Source organism: Esox lucius, chromosome 23 (assembly GCF_011004845.1).
Source record: "Esox lucius isolate fEsoLuc1 chromosome 23, fEsoLuc1.pri, whole genome shotgun sequence".
In the NCBI taxonomy this organism is placed as follows: domain Eukaryota; kingdom Metazoa; phylum Chordata; class Actinopteri; order Esociformes; family Esocidae; genus Esox; species Esox lucius.
In genome coordinates, this window is record NC_047591.1 from 23,171,044 (window position 1) to 23,183,684 (window position 12,641).

Consider the following 12,641-nt stretch of genomic DNA (forward strand, 5'->3'; position numbering starts at 1 on the left):
TTTCTGTTTTCTCCCGTTTGTCTGTCAATGCCCCCATGTGTAATATTATGACATGTTTAGGGTCCTCTGCCATTGACAGGGGGGGGGGCTGAGGGGATGGTTCTATGGACAGACGCATACAGTTCAATGTGTTCAACTGGTCGGTTTCAACTGCAGCAGAGTGTTTTCTGTTTGTTCTGAATTCTCCTTTGTGTTTGTGCAATGACAAAACCATTTACCAGGAGCGATGGTACAGAAGTTTCTCAAATACCCTTGGTTGCTTATCAATACATTGATTGATTTGTGTGTTGATGTGATTAATTTGATTGTATATGGCTTTCCTCTCAACCTTGTGTTTAAGATGCAGGGAATAATGCAAAACACAGTACACAATTTAAATACAAATGAACAAGTGGCAGCAAAGTGAATAGTATTTGCATTCATTCCACCGAGTGATCGCCATTGGGCGTGCAAGATGAATGTGTGTTCAATATATCACCCTGAAGTATCCTTAAACCCCAAGCATTTCCACAGTCTTTTCACTCTTTAAAGTATTGTTCTGACATGTCAATGTGGTTAGTAGTAAGCGCTACCCCCAGTCTTCTCCGTGGGCTGGGTGTCAGTGCCGCTCACCACTTCTCAGCAGCTTGGACCCAGGACCTGTGTTGCAAAGCCAGCCACCGCAAGCACCCAGACACCACCATCCACCACTCATACAACCTCACCACCATCCACCACCCATACAACCTCACCACCATCCACCACCCATACAACCTCACCACCATCCACCATCCATACAACCTCACCACCATCCACCACCCATACAACCTCACCACCATCCATACAACCTCACCACCATCCATACAACCTCACCACCATCCACCACTCATACAACCTCACCACCATCCACCACTCATACAACCTCACCACCATCCACCACCCATACAACCTCACCACCATCCACCACCCATACAACCTCACCACCATCCACCACCCATACAACCTCACCACCATCCACCACTCATACAACCTCACCACCATCCACCACTCATACAACCTCACCACCATCCACCACTCATACAACCTCACCACCATCCACCGCCCATACAACCTCACCACCATCCACCGCCCATACAACCTCACCACCATCCATACAACCTCACCACCATCCACCACCCATACAACCTCACCACCACCCATACAACCTCACCACCACCCATACAACCTCACCACCATCCACCATCCATACAACCTCACCACCATCCACCACCCATACAACCTCACCACCACCCATACAACCTCACCATCATCCACCATCCATACAACCTCACCACCACCCATACAACCTCACCACCATCCATACAACCTCACCACCATCCATACAACCTCACCACCATCCACCATCCATACATCCTCACCACCATCCACCATCCATACAACCTCACCACCATCCACCACTCATACAACCTCACCACCATCCACCACCCATACAACCTCACCACCATCCACCACCCATACAACCTCACCACCACCCATACAACCTCACCACCATCCACCATCCATACAACCTCACCACCACCCATACAACCTCACCACCATCCATACAACCTCACCACCACCCATACAACCTCACCACCACCCATACAACCTCACCACCACCCATACAACCTCACCACCATCCACCACTCATACAACCTCACCACCATCCACCGCCCATACAACCTCACCACCATCCACCGCCCATACAACCTCACCACCATCCACCGCCCATACAACCTCACCACCATCCACCGCCCATACAACCTCACCACCATCCACCGCCCATACAACCTCACCACCATCCACCGCCCATACAACCTCACCACCATCCACCGCCCATACAACCTCACCACCATCCACCGCCCATACAACCTCACCACCATCCACCGCCCATACAACCTCACCACCATCCACCGCCCATACAACCTCACCACCATCCATACAACCTCACCACCATCCATACAACCTCACCACCATCCACCACCCATACAACCTCACCACCATCCATACAACCTCACCACCATCCATACAACCTCACCACCATCCATACAACCTCACCACCATCCACCACCCATACAACCTCACCACCATCCATACAACCTCACCACCATCCATACAACCTCACCACCATCCACCACCCATACAACCTCACCACCATCCACCACCCATACAACCTCACCACCATCCACCACCCATACAACCTCACCACCATCCACCACCCATACAACCTCACCACCATCCACCACCCATACAACCTCACCACCATCCATACAACCTCACCACCATCCATACAACCTCACCACCATCCATACAACCTCACCACCATCCATACAACCTCACCACCATCCATACAACCTCACCACCATCCACCACCCATACAACCTCACCACCATCCACACAACCTCACCACCATCCATACAACCTCACCACCATCCACCACCCATACAACCTCACCACCATCCACCACCCATACAACCTCACCACCATCCATACAACCTCACCACCATCCACCACCAATACAACCTCACCACCATCCACCATCCATACAACCTCACCACCATCCATACAACCTCACCACCATCCACCATCCATACAACCTCACCACCATCCATACAACCTCACCACCATCCACCATCCATACAACCTCACCACCATCCACCATCCATACAACCTCACCACCATCCACCACCCATACAACCTCACCACCATCCATACAACCTCACCACCATCCATACAACCTCACCACCATCCACCACCCATACAACCTCACCACCATCCATACAACCTCACCACCACCCATACAACCTCACCACCATCCACCACCCATACAACCTCACCACCATCCACCACCCATACAACCTCACCACCATCCATACAACCTCACCACCATCCATACAACCTCACCACCATCCACCACCCATACAACCTCACCACCATCCACCATCCATACAACCCTCACCACCATCCACCACCCATACAACCTCACCACCATCCACCATCCATACAACCTCACCACCATCCATACAACCTCACCACCATCCACCACCCATACAACCTCACCACCATCCACCACCCATACAACCTCACCACCATCCATACAACCTCACCACCATCCACCACCAATACAACCTCACCACCATCCACCATCCATACAACCTCACCACCATCCATACAACCTCACCACCATCCACCACCCATACAACCTCACCACCATCCATACAACCTCACCACCATCCACCATCCATACAACCTCACCACCATCCATACAACCTCACCACCATCCACCATCCATACAACCTCACCACCATCCACCATCCATACAACCTCACCACCATCCACCACCCATACAACCTCACCACCATCCATACAACCTCACCACCATCCATACAACCTCACCACCATCCATACAACCTCACCACCATCCATACAACCTCACCACCATCCATACAACCTCACCACCATCCACCATCCATACAACCTCACCACCATCCACCACCCATACAACCTCACCACCATCCATACAACCTCACCACCACCCATACAACCTCACCACCATCCACCACCCATACAACCTCACCACCATCCATACAACCTCACCACCATCCATACAACCTCACCACCATCCACCATCCATACAACCTCACCACCATCCATACAACCACACCACCACCCATACAACCTCACCACCATCCACCACCCATACAACCTCACCACCACCCATACAACCTCACCACCATCCACCACCCATACAACCTCACCACCACCCATACAACCTCACCACCACCCATACAACCTCACCACCACCCATACAACCTCACCACCACCCATACAACCTCACCACCACCCATACAACCTCACCACCATCCATACAACCTCACCACCATCCACCATCCATACAACCTCACCACCATCCACACAACCTCACCACCATCCACCACCCATACAACCTCACCACCATCCACCACTCATACAACCTCACCACCATCCACCACCCATACAACCTCACCACCATCCACCACCCATACAACCTCACCACCACCCATACAACCTCACCACCATCCATACAACCTCACCACCACCCTTACAACCTCACCACCATCCACCACCCATACAACCTCACCATCCATACAACCTCACCACCATCCACCACCCATACAACCTCACCACCATCCACCATCCATACAACCTCACCACCATCCACCACCCATACAACCTCACCACCATCCACCACCCATACAACCTCACCACCATCCACCACTCATACAACCTCACCACCACCCATACAACCTCACCACCATCCACCACCCATACAACCTCACCACCATCCACCACCCATACCTCACCACCACCCATACAACCTCACCACCATCCACCACCCATACCTCACCACCACCCATACAACCTCACCACCATCCATACAACCTCACCACCATCCATACAACCTCACCACCATCCACCACCCATACAACCTCACCACCATCCACCACCCATACAACCTCACCACCATCCACCACCCATACAACCTCACCACCATCCACCACCCATACAACCTCACCACCATCCATACAACCTCACCACCATCCACCACCCATACAACCTCACCACCATCCACCACCCATACAACCTCACCACCATCCACCATCCATACAACCTCACCACCATCCATACAACCTCACCACCATCCATACAACCTCACCAACATCCACCATCCATACAACCTCACCACCATCCATACAACCTCACCACCATCCACCATCCATACAACCTCACCACCATCCACCACCCATACAACCTCACCACCATCCATACAACCTCACCACCATCCACCACCCATACAACCTCACCACCATCCATACAACCTCACCACCATCCACCATCCATACAACCTCACCACCATCCACCATCCATACAACCTCACCACCATCCATACAACCTCACCACCATCCACCACTCATACAACCTCACCACCATCCACCATCCATACAACCTCACCACCATCCACCATCCATACAACCTCACCACCATCCACCATCCATACAACCTCACCACCATCCACCATCCATACAACCTCACCACCATCCACCACTCATACAACCTCACCACCATCCACCACCCATACAACCTCACCACCATCCACACAACCTCACAAACACACCAAGTCATTGCGTGACTTCATCCCCAGCGACACATAGCCCACAAGAACCACTTTGATTTGAACCAACAACCTTCCACACCACAGTCAGAGACTCTAACAACCGTCCACCGACACCTACCGCAAGTAACTAGTGCAGAGTCTCTTTAACACCTAAATAGCCACCCACAGCAAGACTACAAGCCCCCAACCACACTCATTAGGAAGAAATTAATAAGTTCTATCATTACAGTCCCATTTAAACACCTACTAATACTCACTAACACATTAAAGGACAGATGAGAGACAGAACAACATTCTTTGTTGACGTGTCCCCCACTCAGTTCTCATTACTTACTTATCCCTTAGACAGTCATAAGACTGCTGATGATGCTTTTGCATTGGGACTTCCAAACACATCACACTTTATTTCCTCACATGCCCTGCAATTCAAAAGTACACATCTTCCTTGACAGACCTACATTATACTCCAGTGATTTCTCAATGGACAACGGCATTGAAAAGTGTGGAAATAACTTCATAGGAAGGACACAGAAGCAATATCACGACATATAAATTGACTGATTAATGCATCAAAGCCCTCCTGACAATCTAAACATGACAGGATTCGATAGCCTCAATGGCCCATACATAACAGCAATACAACACAAAATTCCAACTTTATTCTGAACCCAACCTTTTCAGAAAGATGGCTACACCGAACCAGTTATTTTTCCACAGGCATAAACAACCATCTCAAACCTGCAACCTTGTTATTACTCATGTTGTAACTGTGGAACAAAACACGTCCATACTGTGTAAAGCTACAGTAATAGGTCTTGCCGTGACACACTGCAAATTGTGTTTGTCAAAAATCTCACTCAGCCTCAGGGCACCTCAGCCTCAGGGCACCTCAGCCTCAGGGCACCGCAGCCTCAGGGCACCGCAGCCTCAGGGCACCGCAAGCCGAATTAAACGACAAACATTCAGCCTTCCAGTGAGCCTGAAAAGAGCAAGTGACACCAGTTAATGCACTGTGGCTAGGAAAAACTCCCTCATAGGGACCAAAATTTGCAAAAACAGACAGGAACCAGACTCTGTAGGGTGGCCACTTTTCTAGCTGTGCTGGATGAAGACAACACAAAATAACTTTTTGAGCCAAATCAACGTTTTGCAATCATCAGAACACAGACACCTCAAAGGCAGGTGGCCTTTCAGCTGACTCCAACAGAATCCAAACCCAAACCAGGTGAACAAGAACAGGTGGTGCAGCAACCTGTTACCCAACACATCCACAAGCACTTAGCAGCAGGGATTTCTGAGAGTCATTTGGGCCAGGTACTATAGAGGCCTGATCCAAGAGCTCATGTCCTCCTAAAGTCAAACAGGACACCAGGACAGTTAAAGACAGCATTCAGTTAAAGACAGACACCCCCCTCAGGAGAAAATCTGCTCAACTACTTTCACTTCTCTTAGAAAAGACACTTGTCATACCTGAAGCAGTTAAAAATCAGCATCTGTGGCACTCTGACCGATCCTAGGGCTCACTCCTTCTGATCTGTTTGAGTGAAACAAATAAAATTACAACAGAACGGGATCCATTCGCTCACTTATGTATTTGGGCTGATTGGTGCAAGTCTGTGTCTACTGTATTCTACATCATCAAGTCTATCCTGTATTTAAGAGGGATTTCTGGGTATTGTGGAATACCCAGATGGCTGTTGGCTGACTGTCAGCCTTCGGTCCCAAACTGCACCCCATTACCAACATGGAGCACCGCCTTACTGGTAAGCCTGGTCAAATGTAGCACACTACAGAGGGAGTAGTGGGTCATTTGGGATGCACCGGCTGTCAGGGGGCAGTGCAGTGATGAGGCAGCGGCGGGCTTGAAATGTGGCGAGGGGAGATACGGCGAGCGGCACCGACACCCAGCCCACGGCGTAAGGCCCTTCTTCATCACTCAGCCAACCCTGCAGACACCACCTCCTCCTCGCTCCCAAATCACACCCTGCTCCCTTCAGAAGGTGCTGCTTCGGATCCTGTGTGACGCTAGGATGTGACGAGGGCACTATTTGTATGGGACAGGGAGCCGTTGGGGACACGGCCCCAGGCTGAGCTGTTTAAACGGCAGGCAGGTCAGGAGACCGACAGTAAATCCTCGTCGTTCATTCCTGCTTCCACCCACTTTCTTGATTAGCTCGACGCAGGATTAAAAATCCGAGGTGGGAGATTAGCTAGCGGAGAACCAGATTGATGACGACAGGCTTTGTTTTTAGTATTTGGCCTTTTTCAAATGTAAAAACAACTATTTCTCTGTGTGGCGGTAAAACCGTGTGAGGCTCATTATTTGATTTCCTGGTGTCGTTATCTGCCGAGGGCCGTGGCGGAGGGGAGTGTTTTTGTCATGTTGGATGGGTCACCTTTGGGGTAGCTGGAGCACTTAAAACAAATAGGCTTGCTTGCTTAAAAGCCCCCTGTGAACCTGCCAACACCACAGATCAACTCAGCCGCCTGGACACCAGTCCGCAGTATTAGGAAACTGAGGAAGAAAGACAAAAGTGATTATTTCTTCCTAATCAAGGTATTTTTTAATATCTTCTAATTGCTGGTGGAGCATATTTAAAGTGCCTGTGCTGTGTGCTTGTATTTTAGCAGCATGTTAATTACAACAAATTTAGACATGGAGCAGCAGAAGAGTTCAGAGTAATTCAGAAGCTTAATAAGGGTGAGAAGGGGTGGAGGAATTAAAATTGCTTGCGCACACACACACACACACACACACACACAGAGTGTGAGGTAGGCCTCTGGGGTTCCTAAAAGGAAGAATATCATTAGTTATTAGATTATTAGGGATTTTAATGCATCGCTAATTACTACAGCGCAATTAACCACCCTGACATGATTGGATCAGTATGCAGGGGGATGTGTAAAAGAAAATATGTACTTCCTGGAATCACTTCCTTGAAGCACTGCGATGCCGGAACGTGTTTCCTCGACACGTGTCTCTCTCTCTAACACTCTTTCACTGTGTGACATCAGTGTGCTTTCCACATGCCTCTTCATTACACTGCAGCCACTAGCCAGGCAGCAGTATAAACGGAATAGGGAAATCAAATCAGCACAGCACTGACATTTAGATTGTGTGTCTGTGTCTCTGTGTGTGTCTGCGTCTGTCTGTGCCCGTGTCTGTGCCCGTGTCTGTCTACGAGGCTAGCTCCAACCATGAGCAACATCAACATTTGCTTGGGTTCCCCAGCAGGTATGGAAGAACCCTACATACATTACCAAAAAAGTACTCCAGCGTTTGTATCACATTAAATGTGTTCACACAAAAACCTCCCACATTCTCTTGATAACCAACGTGCAGCGAATAGATATTTCAAGTGAAGCATTTTCTATGCCATGAGGATAGACATCTTTGGGGCTGACGTGAGGGGCCATTACTCCAAATCCCATCAGCTGTTGATGTTACTGTGTCGGCGTGGCAAAGGAGACCAGGCCGGTGTTAATATTTGATTCCTTAAGTAATCAGCCTCTTATCAACCTGCAATGTTGCCTCAAGTATTTCTAATTAACGGCGGCTGCAGGCAAACACTTAGATGTCGGGTTCGCTTTGCACTTAGGCGTCTTCGGTGAAGGCCTTTTTACTAGCAGAGATGCTAATTTTGCACCGGGATGCTTTTACATTGATTGTGGGCCGTTTTAGTTGAGGCATGCAGTTTGCCAGGTTTTTTAAAGTAGCATTTGGATTAAGTTAATGCAGGTATTGAATATTCAATAGGAATGTGCTCTTATTGAACAAACAATGTAAAGCCGTTTTTAAACGTTGAGTGTTTCCTAAGCTGATTTGTTGGTTGCATTATGCTGATCACTTATCTTTAGCAGATGGAATTAGACCGACATGCTTCTATTCCACATAACTCTGTGTACATGCAAGAATATAAACTTAATTCCACTCAGCAGTGACCTGGTGTATTGTTTATAATCAGAGAGGGAATGTTTGGAATTTCGGGTTTGCCGGCTGGACTTGTATGTGTGCTATGCATTATTTGAAAAGAGAAAATATCTGACAGGCTACTTGGACAAATCTTCCTGCTAGCCTGGTTTGGAAAAGTAGCTAGCTACTAGCTACGTGGGGCTCAACATTCAGAGCCACCGACGGACCTGGGAAGACTTTACAAGGCCATGTCATCCATGTCAATGGCCCAGTACTGCTGAGAGTCAGCGATAAAAATATTATAATAATGCTATTATAGTAATGCTTTTAAGTCTATTGAATAGATTTAAAAACCGATTAACGTTCTTTGTTGGTGATGTTTATGTTTCACATGCGAGCTGCCCACACAGATTAGTCTGAGAAATGGACCGGCTGAGAGCATGCACAGATCTCTGCCTATTGTTTGTCGTCACGGGCAGTTCGGCGAGACAGACCGGCCAGGAAAATGTCAACAGTTTACATTCATATATGTGAAGCGCTGCTCCATTATCGTGCCATAGAATTGCTAACACTGAAAATCAGTATTTCCTCTAGACTATTTGTTGGTGAAATTAAAACTGCAATTAAGGCAGCCTATAAAAAAGTTAGACTCATCCTAAAGTTTGGACTTCGTAAGCGGTTTTAATGAGATTACCTCGCATTTGTTTTTCCGTCTTCTAAAATCACTGGTCTTGGTTTCGCTGCCGTAAAACCAATTGCGTTGTTATGAGCAAGACTATATTGAATGTTGGCTTTAACTCCGTTTTTTCATACAAACCGTTAGAGGTTTTACTGACACCATCGTTTAAAACAATACAAAAACCTATCAATGAGTAAGCTTTCCACATCTCCCCACTGACTGTATAGTTAGCACGTGTATATATACACATTATTAGTGTTTGTAGCAACTGTGGTGCATGGAATTTCTTTCATAAGATGATATCCACATTCAGACTTAATTGAGAGTGGAAAATAAGATGTCAATGCATAATGCAATTGGGAAGGCCTTTTCAAAATGCAGAATTCATTGCCTACACTGGTCCAGTGGTCTAAATGCACCCCCGGACCACAGATCTGGTGGCCTCCACTCTTCCAGCAGTACCTCTCTTCTCTCTAACCACACTGTCTATATTTTAAAAGAGCATAACAGCTTAAATATTATATTTTAAAAGCATGATAAAAAAAATATATATATATTGTAAAAGTGTCAAAGAATATGCCTACCTCTGCATATGCTTACATTTTGACGACAGTTTAATTTTGGGGGAATTTGGGAAAGTTACTGGATTTACAGTCCTGATACCCAACCGGGTACTTCATTCCATATAAAAGGAATGCTGCCTTGTCTGCCAGTCTCTCTGGGCCTGTAGACCGACAGAGACGGGGCCGTAGACCGACAGAGACGGGGCCGCAGACCGACATAGAGACGGGGCCGCAGACCGACATAGAGACGGGGCCGCAGACCGACATAGAGACGGGGCCGCAGACCGACATAGAGACGGGGCCGCAGACCGACATAGAGACGGGGCCGCAGACCGACATAGAGACGGGGCCGCAGACCGACATAGAGACGGGGCCGCAGACCGACATAGAGACGGGGCCGCAGACCGACATAGAGAAGGGGCCGCAGACCGACATAGAGACGGGACCGTAGACCGACATAGAGACGGGGCCGCAGACCGACATAGAGACGGGGCCGCAGACCGACATAGAGACGGGGCCGCAGACCGACATAGAGACGGGGCCGCAGACCGACATAGAGACGGGGCCGCAGACCGACATAGAGATGGGGCCGCAGACCGACATAGAGACGGGGCCGTAGACCGAGAGATGAGGCTTCTGGCCCCCCTTTCTCTCCTACTTACCACTTTCCTTACAGAGACAAGGCTAATTATTTCTGTGAACACTAGCTAATACTTCTGCTCATTTAGATGCCCCGTTGCTTTCTCTGTCTCCTGGGGCCAAGCCACCCCCACCCTGGAGAGCCCCATCTCCTCCATCTACCCTCTCCCCTTCACTGTCTCCATCACTCCTTCTCCATCCCCTGCTGAAGTCAGTCCACTCGCTCCTTTTATGTTGAAGAGTAACTTCCTGTAAGATTCATATTGATTTCCACTGATGTTTGTCTGTGCACTTCACAGCATGCCAGTCTCCTCTCCAACAATACACATCTAAAAGGTGCTTCTGGAGGCCCACTTTCTCTGTGTGAGCTCCGAGTGGGTCTGCGTCACAAATGGCTCCCTGTTCACTATGTAGGGTGACATTTGGGGCACTCCCTCCCCTAAACCTCTCCCTCGCCCTCTTTCTCCCTCTCTTTCCTCACTCTCCCTCCCACCTTCAGAGTAGAGATTGTCATGTTGTATCGTCAACTGAACATTCACACCGACCTAATGTGGTGGCGGTCCGCTAACCTGGTTCTATATAAATGACTTACTGTAAACGGCCTACCGTAAATGACCATTCTTCTCTCTTATCTGACTCCACAGTGACTTTTCTACCAGAGGCAGGTCCCACAACGCTGAAGAGGATGACACGGTCATCAACAAGACAACAAACACACAGATTCTGTCCCCAATGACACCCTTCCCCCCTACATAGTTCACTACTTTTCACCAGGACCTGAAGTATTGCACTATAGGACAGAGTGGCCGTAGAGACGGCTCTACCGTGCTTCGCCCCGACAGACCGGGCACCGATGCATTGACACGTTATTACCTTAGAAACCGACAGCTTAAAACCAAGGCCTTTTTCTGATGTACATATCTATATATAATTTCAAGAACAATGCTTATTTTGTGTCAGAATTGTTGCATTTAAATACTCTTTTTATAAAGCCGAATATTGAGCGATCCTATTTGAACTTCTGGGAACTTCTTTGCAATCTGCTGGATTTGTATTGCTAACTATTTTATTTACTTTTTTTTTTTGTTTTAGGTGTTGTTGTTTGTAAGGGATTGAATAATATTTTCAGGGTTTGTAACAAATGATTATTGCATTTACATGAACATGAATGGAAAACTGCTTATTTAAGACAAATTTTATACCTTGAGGGAAAAGTGTACATTTCTTGCATCACTCTAGAAAAAATAAATGAATATATTCACAACTGCTGTCTATGTGTGTAGTGTTCCGTAATTGCGTTACAACAATGGTCAAGAGAATACCCGACGGAGAATGTGCTTTCCGCTATAAAAGGGCCTTTTGAGACAGACTGGCTACAGGACTGCCATGAGAAAAGGTTAGAAAAGGGAAAGGTTTTCCGGGATTGGTTGCATCCAAAAACGATGCTTCTACTTAGAGGTGATAAGAAAATCTGTTGACACTAGCACACTGTTGATTGACATATTTAACCTGCCTGAAGTCCTGTGGACCACAGCGACAGAATGGATCTAGGCTGGGGAAGCACTTTTCTGACCCCCGCCCAGCAGTACCAGATCCCCTCATGGCTGCGTCCTGTCCCCCCTACTCTTCTCCCAGTACACCGATGGCTACACCTCCAGTCACCGCTCTGTCACG

The 12,641-nt window shown here is 48.2% G+C and overlaps 1 protein-coding gene across 3 annotated transcripts in view; it reads left to right on the forward strand.

The window, feature by feature from the left end:
- mbd2 (methyl-CpG binding domain protein 2) overlaps nucleotides 1-11,676 on the forward strand; it is a 39,778-nt gene extending 28,102 nt beyond the window's left edge. For all 3 annotated transcript variants that reach the window (XM_013140303.4, XM_013140304.4, XM_020042952.1), the window contains one exon: nucleotides 11,612-11,676. The gene's annotated coding sequence lies outside the window, so the exon portion shown is untranslated. The remainder of the gene's footprint in view (nucleotides 1-11,611) is intronic.
- The last annotated feature ends 965 nt before the right edge of the window (nucleotides 11,677-12,641 follow it).